The sequence below is a fragment of the Fukomys damarensis genome, unplaced genomic scaffold, assembly GCF_012274545.1.
Source record: "Fukomys damarensis isolate Sample0158 unplaced genomic scaffold, DMR_v1.0_HiC HiC_scaffold_1, whole genome shotgun sequence".
Classification (NCBI taxonomy): domain Eukaryota; kingdom Metazoa; phylum Chordata; class Mammalia; order Rodentia; family Bathyergidae; genus Fukomys; species Fukomys damarensis.
In genome coordinates, this window is record NW_022900913.1 from 66,566,240 (window position 1) to 66,581,997 (window position 15,758).

Consider the following 15,758-nt stretch of genomic DNA (forward strand, 5'->3'; position numbering starts at 1 on the left):
GGCACCAGGTGTAACAATTCCCAATTTGAAACTATACTACAAAGCCACTGTGATAAAAACAGCATGGTACTGGCAAAGAAATAGGCCTGAGGATCAATGGAACAGACTGGAAGACACAAAAACAAATGCAGATGTACTCAGCTACCTCATCTTTGACAAAGGAGCTCACCATCCTCAGTGGAGGAAAGATAGCCTCTTTAATAAATGGTGTTGGAAAAACTGGATATCAACCTGCCACAGATTAAAATTAGACCCTTATCTTTCGCCATGCACTAAATTAAAATCCAAATGGATTAAAGATCTAAATATTAAAACAGAAACATTAAACTTGCTGGAAAGTAAGTTAAATGACACTTTTAATGACAATCAAGGACAAAGTTTCAGAATACAAAACAGCCTTGCAGGACTCCAAGAATCCCAGGCCTGGGAGAAGACTCTGCACCTTCCAGTTGGGCAAGCTGGCAGGTGACAACAGGTCAAGGATTCAATGGCAAATGCTTTGTGATGACGAGGATGTTGAGCAGGTCTCGAGAACCTTAGAGATTTTCATGTGAACTACTGTTAGCCATTCCCTCCTCCAATCAACATGTTACATACTATTTTCAAGCACACAGCAAGAATGGAATCATTTTATAGTGTAACACTATTCCCACTGGCTGTGTCCTGCCCTTACTATTTATCCGGTGGTTTTAGCCCATGCGCAGGCCTCTGTGCTCATGTCTGTCTCCGTGGTCTGAGCTTCCCATTCCACACAGGGAAAGCATGTGGACGCTGACTACTCTGGTGGCCAGGTGGGGGGAGGCTCCTTCCTGGTGTTATCACTTCTGAGTGAGGGTGGGACTGAATGCTCTCCGTGCTCCCTGAGTGCCAGCCTTGGCCTGTGGGTCAGATCTTTCCTTCTGAGCTCCTTGCAGTGGGTCACTCATATGGCCTCTTTCTACAGGGTCCTCATCCTCAGCTCCATGTCACTGCAGACCTGGCCCAGGTGAGACATCTATAGCACCTGATGGTCCTGCACTAAGGAGTTACATCTTAGTCACTTTCTCATCACTGGTTCAGAGTAACCGATATCCACAACTTAAGGAGGAATGGTTTATTTTGGCTTATATTTCAGCACATGATTGGCTGGCTCCAATGAAGAAAGAGCATGGATCTTGGCAGAGAATCACGGCAGAGGAGAAATGGCTCACCTCTTGGCAGGCAGGAAGTAGAGAGAGAAGAGAGGGGCCAGGGGGGAAAGAGATAAACCATTTTAGGCCACGCCCCCAGTGATGGCCTCTTCTGACCAGGCTCCACTTCAGAACACCAAGTCAGCTGTAGCACCCCATACCAATCATCTCCTGCAAGCCCGGCCTTTGAGCACATGAGCCTTTTGGGGGATACCCAGGTATTGACCATGGCACATTGACTATTGAATTTTGCTGGCAGTATTTGGGAGAGGAAAAACATAAGAACAGAGACTGTGATTTCCTGCCCTGCCAGTACCACCTGACTTCATGTTTGGGTCAGGTTTTCCTGGACACAGGCAAGACGCAGAAAGGCAGCCACACCTGAGCCTGTGCCTCTCATATTTTCTTGGGACCTTGGACCCCTCCAATGAACTCTTGGGTTGGTTGCTGTCTCCTAAGCCTGCTTCACATTCTCTGAGGGCCTGTTTTGCTGGGAGATCCTGTGAGCAATATCTGGGATATTGCTTGTTCTCCCCAACTGGCAGAGTCCGGAGAGACTCAGGATGCCAGTGCCTCAGGTCTCCACCTGTACATGGGGATCTAGCCACGGGCCCCCATGGGAACACTACTGGGGACCCACAGCATAAGGCCAGGAGCAGGGATGGGTAGAGAGGGGAGGAGGGAACCAGTAAGTGCCTTGCAGTCTGCTAGCTTGGTGCTGGGGATGGATCTGGTGTTCCTGAGTGAAGGCAGAGAGGCTGAGACCACAGGTGTTCTGCTTCCTATTCAGGGAGGTTGGCCTTGGTCCCTGGATGCTCCTGGGACAGAGCCTCACAGGGTGCTGTGTGGGAACCTGAGCCAGGAGAAGATGGAGCCCAAATGCTGTGGACCCTTTGGTGAGGTCCTGGAAGGCGGGGCCCTTATGCTCCCTGCTGTCTTCTGAGGCTAGCTCTGAGTGCCCTCAGCACTCACTGCCATGGGCCAGGGGTAATCTCCTGCCACTGTGCCAGGAGATCCAGGCATACCAGGTAGAGGTGGGTAATTTCCAGGGAGCTTTCCAAGCAGTGCCAGACAGCTCCTTTTTGCCAGAGACCTCCATGTGAAGTGGGCCTCCTTGCTTCCAGAGTAGAGAGCACACAGGAGAAATTACACACACACACACACACACACACACACACACACACTTCATATGCAGACCTCACACATGCACATCACATGTGCATAGCACACACACACACACACATTCACACCATACGGTCATACACACCCCTCTGCATAGCACACACACAAACCACACACATCACACATGTACAACACACATCATATACCACACCATGCATGTTACATGCACTTAGCATACCATATATATATATATATATATCATACATCACATTTGCTGCACACCCATACATGCATACTGTGTACACACATATCCCATGCACACACATTACACACATCCACCACAATCACACCAAGATATCCTCTAGGTGCACAGAGAAAATACACATCCTGCTATACCCATCCACTCACACACACTACGCCCACTCATATCACATACAACACACTCCCCATTCATGCACACCACACACACACCACATGCACATACAGCTGAACATGTATACAACCCATATCCACATGCAGAGTTGCCCTCTTCCCTGTTCTTTGTCCCAGGGCTACCTGTCACTGGTGGACACTTGAGACTCACACATTCACAGAAACTACACAGAGCCACTGTAGGCCCCCCCACCTCCTTCCTGAGCTCAGCCAGCAGATGGCCTGAAGCTGGCATTTGAGCTATGACCGAGACCCTAAGACCCACTGATATGCGATCACTAGCTTCACACATACAGAAACTACACAGAGCCACTGTAGGCCCCCCCACCTCCTTCCTGAGCTCAGCCAGCAGATGGTGGCCTGAAGCTGGCATTTGAGCTATGACCGAGACCCTAAGACCCACTGATATGCGATATCACTAACAAGAAGGGAGCTAGTTTTTCCTCTAATTAAAAAATTTAAGCAGGTATCTGTTTCAGAAAATTAAACTTTCCAGAAACTACACAGAGCCACTGTAGGCCCCCCCACCTCCTTCCTGAGCTCAGCCAGCAGATGGTGGCCTGAAGCTGGCATTTGAGCTATGACCGAGACCCTAAGACCCACTGATATGCGATCACTAACAAGAAGGGAGCTAGTTTTTCCTCTAATTAAAAAATTTAAGCAGGTATCTGTTTCAGAAAATTAAACTTTCCCACAAACAAAGAAAGCCTCAGGAGAACATGGGCCACAGACAACAAAGAAACACTGTGCTGAGATAACACCCAAGAAGAGTGACTTTAAATACATCTTCAGCCAGATTTGGTAAATGCATCCTTGGGAGTTCTCTTCAACTTCAGTGAGTGTAACTAATGCCTTTCAGGAAGGCAGGGGAACTGTGAATTGAGTGACAATCCCAAATTTGCTGAAATATTATGTGCTTGCTGCATAGAACAGCAATCCCTTATTTAGGACAAAAGCAAACATACACTCTTAATGGAGGAAGAGTTTTTCTTCCCTCTGCTATGCTGCATACACTTTAGAAATGATTGGTTTTCGGAGGCTCTGTGGTGTTAATCCACCTAGAAGTTACATGGCATCTCCAAGCCCTGCCATGCTGCTTGTCACTGTCACTTGCTGAGAGTCTTCCTTGGCCCCACTCTTAGTGGCTGGCCATTCCCCTGAGACCCTTTTGTCCCTGAAGCAGGTGACACAGGTGGCCCAACCTTCAGGGGGAGGCCTTGGTTCCTCCTTGGTGTACTCTGGAGGAAGACAGGGACAATGGAGAGAAGTATAGTCCTCACTGAGGTGCCTAGTGACCTCAGGGCCCTGGCCCCACTCCTAGGAGGTCAGGTGCAGTATGGGAAAGGTGAGGCTGTAGCAACTGGAAAGGTACATGACTTGGAGTAAGTCTCCTTGGATCCCATAAGCTCCAGGAAGGAGGTGGCTCCCTTCAGGGACCGATCTGAGGTTAGGGAGAAAGCTCTTAACAAGAACTATCTAGGAGCTGGTCTTTAAGGTGCAGCCCCATGAATCTCCCACTGTTTTTCCTTTTATTGACTCTGGCTGGCCAGGTATAGCCAGGCATCATGTATTCCTGTTCCTGCTCGGTCATCCTCCCTTGGAGGGGTTTGAAGGGCATGAGAGACTTTGAATCCTCAAAACTCTTGACTGCTTTGGAGTGGAAAAAGAAACGATGTCATAAAAGTGGGAATAAGGAGGGTGTCTGGTACATACTAAGTACTCAAGTGAAGGTGGAAGGGAGGGTGATTTCATCAGAGGACATAAGAAAGGGCTTCCTGTTTGCAGCAGGGCTTTGCACATGCCCATGGGGGCTGAAAGCTAAGCAGTTTCATGCAGCCAAGTGGCCCTGCTTCACCAAGCCAGCTGCACCTCCATCCCCTCTGGGTCTGGGAGGCTCGGTGGCCCCCTTCAGTGCTTTCACCCACTGTGGCCTGGAACTTTGAGGCTGCTCTGTAAAATGGCTTTAGGACATGAACTAAAAAAGGGCTTAGAAGTAAAGGGAGGGTAGGAGCGAATCTGCACAAACCAAAACAGGAACCAGAGAGGAGAGAAAGCATGACTTCTGCAAAAATGAAAGGGACACTTTCCAACCAGGAGGGAAGGATGTTTATTTTGGATTTCTTCTGAAACTTTGAGATGTTTCAAAGGAGGAAACTGGCTGCAATCACACTGTATGCTTGTCTGTGTGCAGGCAGGCTTCTTGTCCTGGCTGCTGTGGAGACTGCTTCAGCTCTGAAATTGAGAGGATGGAGGGACTTGGTGAATGGCAAGGTTTTGCAGGGTAGCAATGGGCTTCTCCCAGTGCCGATGCAGACTGCACACCCACTCTGCTCCCCTGACACCTATGGTGCAGGTTGGGTCAGGATCAGCTGAACACCATGCACTTGGGAAGGGCTACACCTTTCCTAAATTCGGAGCCCACTTCTAGAAGGTGTTAGTGCCTTCTGAGTTATGCCAGGTGAGAGCCTGGCCGAGTCTTCTTCCTGTTCTTTTTTTGGGGCTAACAAATATGCAGCTGCACTGAAACCTGAAAAACTGGAACAGGTCTCACATCTGAGTAAAATCTTTGTAAGTGGAAAACTTCCCAAGCCACAAAATGAAACTATTGAACTTGCAATGACAGTGTGACAAGAGGTTTCTATTGAAGGAGAAATGGCTGAGTGACACCCACAGACAAGGGTGGGGAAGAGGGACGGGTGCCCATGAGCTCTGCCACCTTTTCTTCTCTCCCTGCCAGTGGAAGTGATTGGGTGGATGTTGCTGCCCCCTTCCAAAGGCCACTACTACCCACGGCGGCTGATACCCAAAGCCCTATCCCACACCTCAGAGAGCCCCACTGGGGTGATCCAACAGTGCTGGTGACCCAAATACCTTTTCAGTTTGGGCAGGGCTCAAGGTGGTCCCAGGTGCCCAGCGCTCTCTCTCCTTTATATGCAGATGGTGTCCTTTCCTCAGCTTCCTGGTACCTGTTTGTGGGTGGGTGGCTTCTAGGGCATAGGAGCCAATGCAGTCCCGTTCTGAGGCTCATCGCTGCTTAGCTAATTGATAAAGCAGCCATCTCCAGATTTCATCGAAACAGTTTTCACACAAACTCTGCTCCCTTCAGTTTTGCTGCACAGATTTATTTAAAGCCCAAACTTTAACAAATGCTTTATGTAACCTAGGGAATTTTAGTTACAAGTAACAGAACCTAAACTATAATCCTAACTAAGATAAATAGACAGTTCTTTTCTTTTGACCTCAGGGAATGCAAAGGAAGAGCTGGAGCTGGGTTTGAGGAAGAGAACTGGAACCCGGGGCAGTGCCAAGTTGATGCTCCCCCTTGGTGGCCTCTCTGTTGTTTCTCCATGGTGGTGGCTTCCTTCTCCTCGTCCTCTGCCTCCTCTTTTTCTCCTCCTCTTCCTCCTCCTTCTTTCTCTTCTTCTTCTTGTTCTCTCTCTCCTTCTCCTCCTTCTCTTCTTCTGGACAGCTCTGATGGGACTTTCTGTCCATCTCACACCAGGTGCTTCTGCAGGGCTGGGTCTGCAGAGGAACCAGGACATTTCTTCTTTTTTCACTAGAGTAGAATAAATATGGGGCAGATTTCCATGAAAACGCTGAGGGGCCCAGTATGTGCCCTGCCTCTGGTTTCCTCTCTTGCTCTCTGGGGTCATCTTTAGGTCAGAGCTCCTCCTTTTGCAGACCCTCTGGCCTGGTTCACCGAAAGGAGGGATTCCCGAGGCCTCCACTCCGCATTTTGGGCTGAGAATCCCAAGCTCAGCATCTTATGTCCTACTGAAGGCCTCAAACACTCTGCTTTGGTGTCTGCTCTACTGCTCAGGCTCTTTGCTTTGCACAAAATGCTGTACTTTCTTCTGTCTTGTCACTGCTCATCTTTTGGGAACCCAGCTCAGAAGCAGCTGCTCCTTTCTGCCTACTGCTCCACTGGGCATCATGCCTATCCCTCTGTTAATGCAGCCTGTGGCCTCCTTCTCTCCTGCAGTAGAGCTTGTCCTGTGAGTGGGCACTGGCCCCCATATGAAGCCTTGATTAAATGTCTATGAAAGGAAGAAGTGAGAGGGCAGTGGCTGATGCCTCTGCATCACCTGTAGTTCTGAATGTCAGCAGTGGACAAAGATGGAGGGAGGGAGGCAGGGAGGGGACAGTCTTGCTGTCACCAACCTCTGGGAGTACACTCATGATGCCAAAGCACTGTGGAAGTTTCCTGTTCCCCACTTCCGGAGATGCATTCAGTCACCTGGTGGTTTGTCTTAGGGCTGTGTATCCCTAGAAGGCTGCAGAATGGAACCTGTGGGAGGGAAGGATAGGAGGAAAGGTAAGAGGGAAGCCGGGTGCTTCAGGGAGATTCAGGTGGAGCAAGAATGAGAACAGGAGGGCAGAGATGTCAAGCCCAGTTGCCGACGTGGGCCAGCAGTGTTTTCCAGGTGGCCCATGGCCTGGCTGGAGGAGTCTGCACAGCCAGCTACCTCCCCTCCCAGCCTACACCCTCTGAAGTGCACTGGAAGGGGTGGCAGCAGGGCTTCAGTGCACAGGCAGGTGGTAAATAGTTTTGCTTCCCATGGTATAAAGTGATGCATGTCTATGGCAGAAAATTATGGAATGTAGAAAAGCCAAAAGAAAAAGAAATGCCACCCATATCCAGAAATAACCATGGTTAACATTTATTGACTTTCCTTTGTGACTTATTCTCTATGAATTTTCACACAGTTGATATCACTGTAAGAATAAAAAAGTGTCCTTTTTATCATTGGTAGTTTTACATACCAGCATTTCTTTGTATGGCTATAAAATATGACTTCCAGGGGTCCATAATACTGTACTTCTGAATAAACCACATTTGGCAGAAGGTTTGCAGTATTGTTTTTTCCTCCATTAAGTTTATTGGTACATTTAAAGCAAACAATACAATTGTATTTATCATTGGATATTGTACCTTTACATGATATGTCTTGGTTCTAGTTTTTTGCCCATACTCCACCCTCCCTTCACCCCCTTCACCCCTCCCTATTTACAAAGACTTTGATTCCATTTTTTCCTTTTTTGCATTTTTTCTTTTCCCTTATTTCCTTTCCCCTCCCCTTCCCACTTCACCTTTAGCCATTTTCTTCCTATTATACCATTGGAACCTTATTTATGCTTTTAGTTTTTCACACCAGAAAAGCTATTCGGTGTTTACTCAAGTGTGTCCTATTTATTTCACTTAAGCATATAGCCTCAATGTGCATCCATTTAGCTATAAATGTTTCTAGTTTCTCATTCCTTACGGCTGAGTAGTATTCCATTTTACAGAAAAACCACATCTTCTTTATCCAATCTCCAGTTGATGGGCATTTGGTTTGTTTACAAGTTTTAGCTATTACAAACTGTGCCGCTATAAACATGGGTGCACATATATCACTGTGGTATAATTCTTTTAATTCTTTTGGAAAGATACCCAGCAGAGGGATAGCTGGGTCAAATGGGATCTCTAATCCTAGTTCTTTGAGGTATCTCCATTATGATTTCCACAGTGGTTGCACCAGTCTACACTCCCACCAACAATGGAGCAGGGTTCCTTTCTCCCCACAACCCTGCCCACATTTGTTATTGGTTGATTTTTTGATAGCAACTATTCCCTCTGGAGAAAGGTGGAATCTCAGTGTTGTTTTCTTCTGCATCTCTCCAATGACCAGTGATGTTGGAAAATTTTTTCATATATTTATTTGCTGCTTTTACTTCATTGGCTGAGAAATGTCTGTTCATTTCAGATGCCCATTTTTGAAAGTGGTCTTTGTATTTGGGGGCCCTAATTTTTTTAGTTCTTTATATATTCCAGATAGTAGTTCTTTGTCAGAGGAGTAGCTGATAAATTTTTTTTTCCTACATTGTGGTTGTCTCTTAGCTCTGTTGGTGATTTTCCTTGCACTGCAGAAACTTTTTAATACAGTGAAATCCCAGTTGTTGATTCTTTGTGCAAATTCTTGTGCTGCTGAAGATTTGTTCATAGTCTTTTCCTATGCCAGTGTCTTTGAGAGTTCTACCTAATGTTCTTTCCAGTAAGTTTAGTGTCTCTATTTTGATATCTAGATCTTTAATCCACCTGGATTTTAGTTTAGTGTGTGGTAGGAGATAGGGATAGTTTTAATCTTTGGTAAGTCGAAAGCCAGTTTTCTCAACACCATTTATTGGCTATCTTTACAGGCTATCTTTCCTCCAGTGAGGTGCTTGGCTCCTTTGTCAAAGATGAGGCAGCTGAATATGCCTGGTGTTGTTTCTGCATCTTCTAATCTATTCTGTTGATCCTCAGGTCTGTTTTTTTTTGCCAGTACCATGCTGTTTTTATCACAATGGCTTTGTAGTATAGTTTCAAGTTGTGAATTGTGATACCCCCTGTGATATCTCTGTTCCTTAGAATGGTTTTTGCTATTCTAGGTTTCTTCTGGTTCCAAATGAATTTTTGGGTTGTTTTCTCAAATTCTGTGAAATATACTATAGGGGTTTCAATTGGTATTGCATTGAATGTGTATAGAAGTTTTGGAAGTATGACTATTTTCACTATGTTGATTCTTCCTACCCAGGAACAAAGGAAATTGGCCTGTAGTTCTCTGTTTTGGTTGGGTCTTTCCATGGTTTTGGAATCAAAGTAAAACTTGCTTCCAGGAATGAATTTGGAAGTATTGCTTCCTTTTCAATTTCACTGAAGAGTTTAAAGAATAGTGGTGATAGTTCTTCTTTAAACGTCTTGTAGAAATCATCAGTGAAGCTGGGTTTTTCTTTATTGGTAATGTTTTAAGTACATTTTCAATTCTATTGAATGTAATTGGGGTGTTTAGACTTTTTATATCTTCTTTGTTCAACTCAGGAAGTTCATACACATTTAGGAATCTGTCCATTTCATCTGTATTTTCCATTTTATTGAAGTACAGATTTTCAAAGTAGGTATTTATAATCTTCTGGATTTCTGCTGAATCCATTGTAACTTCACCTTTTTCATTCCTCATTACATGGATTTGAGCCTTTTCTTTTCTTTTTTTTGATAAGGTTGGCTAAGGTTTTATCAATTTTATTTATTCTTTTGAAAAACCAACTCTGATTCATTGATTTTTTGGGGGGTATAGTTCTCTTAGTCTCCATTGCATTAATTTATGCTCTGATGTTTACAATTTACTCCGTTGTATGAACTTTTGGTTTGTCTTGCTCTTCTTTTTCTAGAAGCTTAAGGTTAAGCATTAGGTTTTTTATTTGAGCTTCCTCTGTTTTCCTAGTATGGGCATTTATTGCTATGAATTTCCCTTGTAGAACTGCTGTCATTGTGTTCCATAGATTCCTGTGTGTTGTATTGGCATTATCATTTAATTATGGTTTAATGGTTTAATGTCTTCTTTAATTTCCTCTGTGACCCAATAGTTGTTCAGCAGGGTGTTATTTAATTTCCATCTGTTTGTGAAGTTAGTGTGGTTTCTTAGGCTATTGATCTCCAGTTTAATTGCACTATGGTCTGATAATATACATGGGATAGCTGCATTTCTTTTCCATTTACTTAAGCATATTCTGAGTTAGCATGTGCTGTTTTGGATTGCACTATGGTCTGATAATATACATGGGATAGCTGCATTTCTTTTCCATTTACTTAAGCATATTCTGAGTTAGCATGTGGTCTGTTTTGGAGCATGACCTATGTGCAGCTGAAAAGAATGTATATTTTGATTTTGTGTGGTGATTTTGTGTCAGTGAAGTGTTGAGGTCCCTCACTACAATTACATTAGAGCTTATTTCATTTTTCATATCCATTAATATTTGTTTTGTATAGTTGGGGGCATTAATATTTGGTGCATATATATTTATGATTGTCATTTTTTCCTCTTGTATTGCTCCCTTTACAAGGGTGTAGTGGCCTTCTTTGTCTCTCTTAATTAGTTTTGGTATGAAATCTATTCTGTCTGCCAACACAATAGCTACCTCCATTTTTTTCTGTGCTCCTGTCACATGGAGAACTGTTTTCCCTCCTTTTACTCTCAGTCTATGAATTTCTTTGTGGATTAAGTGGATTTCTTGTATATAGCATATTGTTGGATTTTGCTTCTTTTTTTTTCCTTATTGAGTTTATTGGTACATTTTAGGTATACAGTACAGTTACATTCATTATTGGGATCTTGTTCCTTTACATGACAGGTCTCGGTTCTCATTTTTTCCCATTGCCCCTGCCCTCTCTTCACCTCCTCCTCCCCTCCCCATTTACAAATATTTTATTTCCATTTTTTCATTTTCTCATATTTTTTTCTTTCCTTTATTACCTTTCCCCTACCCTTCCCATTTTCCCTATGCCTTTAACCCTTTTCTTCCTATTTCACATTGTCAGTTATCTCATTAGGATCTTATATACTACTATAGTTTATTCACACCAGAGTGGATTTTGCTTCGTAATCCATTCTGCCAGCCTATTTCTTTTTATTGGTGAATTGAGGCTAATAACATTGATCATCAAAACTCTTATGTATTGACTTTTTATTGTCATGCTATTTTCCTGTTACTGCTGTTATTTTTTTATTTTTCCCTCTCTTCCTTTAATTTCTTGCCTTGTCTGGTATACTTGCTCTGTTGGCCTTTATGGAGTTGTGGCCTTCATTTTTTTTTTTCTAGGATATTGTTTAAAAGTGTTTGAAGTGCCAGTTTGGTGTTCATGAAATTTCTCAGGTGTTTTATATCATGGAAGTATCTTATTTCCCCATCAATTTTGAAAGATAATTTTTCAGGATACATTAGTCTAGGCTGGAGGTTGTTTTATTTTAGGACTTGAAATACCTCACTCCAGGCTCTCCTTGACTTGAGGGTTTGTGTTGAAAAGTTTGCTGTAATTCTGATGGTCTTTCCTTTGCATGTGATTTGTTTCTTTTCTCTAACTGCTTGTAGTATTTTGTTCTTCCATTGGGTTAACAGGATCTTGATTATTATATATCTCAGTGTAGATTTTTTTGATCATAGCTAGCTGCAGTCCTATATGCCTCACTTATCTGTATGTCAAATTCTTCCCCTCTGTTTGGAAAGTTTTCTGTCATTAATTTTATGAACAGTTTTTATGTCATTTGTACCTTCTCTTGCTACTTCATGGATTCCTATCAGTCTTATGTTATTCTTCTTTGCATCATCTAAGAATTATTGGATTGATTTCTCATGATCCCTTACTGTTTTTAAGAGATCTGTCTTTTCGTGGTCACTGACTGCAATCCTATCTCCTATATCTGAAATTCTATCTTCACACTCATTCATTCTGCTGCAAATACTTTCTATAGAGTTTTTAATCTCTTGGATATCTGTTTGCATCTATTTCATGGATTCCGTTTCTTTCCTACGTTGGGCATTTATGGTTTCCATTATGGTCCTGAGCTTATCTATTTTTTTGTCTGTTTCTGTTCTAGTGTTTCTAATCATGTCTTTCATTCTTCTCACCATTTCTGCAGTTATATGGGAAATTATTTCTGATTTGAATTTTTCTAGAGCCTCATTTATCTGTTTTTTACTTCCTGGGGTATTGGTTTGGGATGTCCAGATGGTTGATTGTCAGACTTTTCCACCTCATTTCCACCAGAGTCTACCTTTGGTATAGTGGACGTCTGTGTTTGTGTCTTGCTTAGATGTCTTCTCATTTCTATTTTTGTCATTGGTACTGTCCTTGGTTTAATTCCTGGGTTAATACTTTGGTCTTCCAGATATAGCTGGTCTTTAGGTTTTGAGTCTCTAATTACTCTGAGACCATCTCATTTTCATTGTACCAGGGAAAAGAACTGATTAGATCAATCACAACACCTTAGCCCAAGTGTTACAATCAGCAACACAATAGCATCAAGCACAGCTTAGGAAATGACAATTTTTTAATTGAGTTTATTGGTACATTTTAGGTATACAGTACAGTTACATTAATTATTGGGATCTTGTACCTTTACATGACAGGTCTTGGTTCTCATTTTTTCACCTTGTCTCTGCCCTCCCTTCACCCTCTCCTCCCCTCCCCATTTACATACATTTTATTTCCATTTTTTCATTTTCTCATATTTTTCTCTTTTCCCTTGTTACCTTTCCCCTACCCATCCCACTTTCCCAACACCTTTAGCCCCTTTCTTCCTATTTCACATTGTCAATTATCTCTTTAGGATCTTATGTACTATTATAGTTTATTCACACCAGAGAAACTATTCAGTATTGACACATGCGTGACTTATTTATTTCACTTAGGATCATATCCTCAATATGTATCCATTTTCCTATGAATGAAAGAAAATGACAATTTGTGGTAGTTACTAATCTATCACCTTTAACTGTATGAATTAAATAAAAATCAAGGACCAGCCCAATACATGTTTATAGTGAATACACTCTTCACTATAGCAACTTTACCCTTCAGGATGGGGATTTAGAAGAAGTTGGAGAGGGAGTAGATAGATAGGATAGAGAAAGGTTAGAAGTGAGGTGAGAACATACATGAAGATCACACTCTAGGAAGCTGTTGAAGAGAAGACAGAACAAAATATACACAATAGCAGAACAAACTAACAGCAATAGGGTACCCAGAGGCTGTAATCACATTCTTTTGAAACAATGGCAATTGAGAAGAGAAAAAAGAGAAGAAAAGGAAAAGAAAGAAAATGAATTTAAATTAGGATAGGAAAAGGAACAAAAAGGGAGAGTATTGAAGATCAAATTGGGAGAGAGAAAGAGAGATAGAGAGAGAGTGAGGAAGCAAGAAAGAAAAGAGGATAAAAAAAGCAGATAAAAAAGGAAAAAAAATGAGAAAAGAAAAAGATAAATTTTTTAAAATGATTAAGTATAGGAGAAGAATATTACCTTGAAAATAAAAAATACAAATAGAAATAGAAATAGAGGGCTTCCTTCTGGGTATGCCTCTATTGACACAGGAGACAGTGTGGGCAGCAGTGTGAAGATCTAAGCTAATTAGTCTCAGCAATCCAGCAGCTGTCCCCCTGAGGTTCAGGCTAATTTCTCTCTACAAGGTCCAAGTTGAGATCTCTGACCATCTGCTGGGTTGAGCTGTGTAAGGTTCTAGTTCTGTCTTTCCCTTGAAGTTAGACCAGGTTCCAAAGTGAAGTGCTGGTCCCTCTGACTTAACAACTACGGTGGTGTGGTGTGCCTTCATTGCAGATTTTCTTCACTTTTCCAGTGGGCTTCATTTTTCATGTAGGAGCCTCAGAGAGGCCCTCTTTCTCTTGTTCACTGGGAATAGGGACTCAAACACTGCTGTGTTGGTGTCCACGCATCTGGGCTCCACTGGCTTGCTGGGCTGAAGGGGCAGGCCTACCAGAGTGTCTCAAGCTGCTGCTGTGCAGTCTGGGGTTTAAGTCCTGCCCACTATGTAGCCACATCCTCAGGTGTCCAGGATGTGGTGCTGGGTGCAGGGATGGTCCTCCAGGTACACCTGGGCCTGAAGGCTCTGATCAAAACTGGTTGAGACACAGCAGCAACACACAGTTCAGGATGCAGGTTTGTGTTCTGCTGGTCATTTTTCCTAGTTGGAGGCTTTTTATCATTTATCCAAGCCTGATGGACTCTAGTTTTCTCTTCTGAAAAAAATGGGGCAATAAATAATTGACTCAAAGATTGCACTGAAAGCATAAAGTATATGGCAGGCAACATGAACTATATAACATAATACTGAAATATAGAAGCAAATATATATGAAGTATGATTGAAAAATATGATGTTTGCATTAAAAATTTATTGAAGTAATAGACATATCGCCATTAATAATACTTCTGCCTTGCTTTGAACATGCCAATCTCATGGTTCTTGCTACTCTCTGAAGCAGCTCTGGAAGTGCTCTTTTGTGAGTGTCTTAAGTTGCTTTGTTGGGGCTATGAGGTCCTGAATAGATTACAAATGTTTACCCCACATGGTCATTTTGACTTTGAGGAAGTTGCATGGTGAACAAGATGGATAAGGGATACACTGTAGTGATTTTATGAGCCTGCCTTTCTGTTAGATGGCACTCAACAGCAGCACTCACTGTATTTTTTATCATATCTCATAATGACACTCACAAAAAAGACTTCCAGAACTGTTTCAGAAAGTGGCAAGAATGATAAGATCCATGTGTTTGAAGTGAGGGGGGAAGTATTTTGAAGGGGATTAATTGCAATGTGTCTTTTTACTGTAATAAAATAGTTTATACATTCACTATATATTGTGATTATGTCTTGAATGAAGAATATAGTACGCATTATATGATATAATTTCATCCTGAATTATACAGTATATAGAAAATACAGTATAGGCTGTGGAAATGGATATAATTTAAGTGAGAGAATAAATAGGTCTGAGAATAGTGCCTGGCACAGGAAGCCCATCCTGACATCCATTAGAGCCAGGATGCTTCTTTTGACTTAGCTACTGGGTTAGAGTCCAGGTTGGCTGCAGTCACTACTGTTTAGTGGGCCAGAGGTAATGAAGGAGGAAGGGTGGGAGAACCCAAGTCAGGGAGCTGGACAGTGTCTGACTGCTTCTGGAATATTCTATGCAGAAGGAAACAAGCTGCCAGCACTCTCCTTGCACAGGGAGAGGATCTGATGGTCCTTTCCAGCTTCCTCCAATCCTAGACTTCCTGTTCAATTTCAATAGCCCCTTCTGAAAGACTGAAATTCTGGGTTTGTGTTTTACACTGGCTCTCTGATTTGCAGAGAAAGCTTTGGAATGAGTATTACCTTTTCCCAAGGGGAGCAGATACAGGGTGCTGCTGCACATTCAGGGGGGCCACTGAAGCTCTCGCAGCACAATGTGGGGGACACTGGGAAGTGCTGGCTTTCTACACTCTTGTACCTGATCTCAGGTCCCTGTGGGGGACTGGTTGGAGATTTGGCCTGAATTAGAGCTTCAGCACCTATTACTTACCTTGGGTAAGTCACTTACCCTTTCCATTGAATGGGTATGACGCCACCCACATAGCAAGGTTGTTGTGAGGACTAAATGGGATCCCGTGTATGATACATCTAGGTAATTTCCTGTCCCTCCATGTCCTCCTTTCTCTGCCCAAGAGATACTTTTTTGACC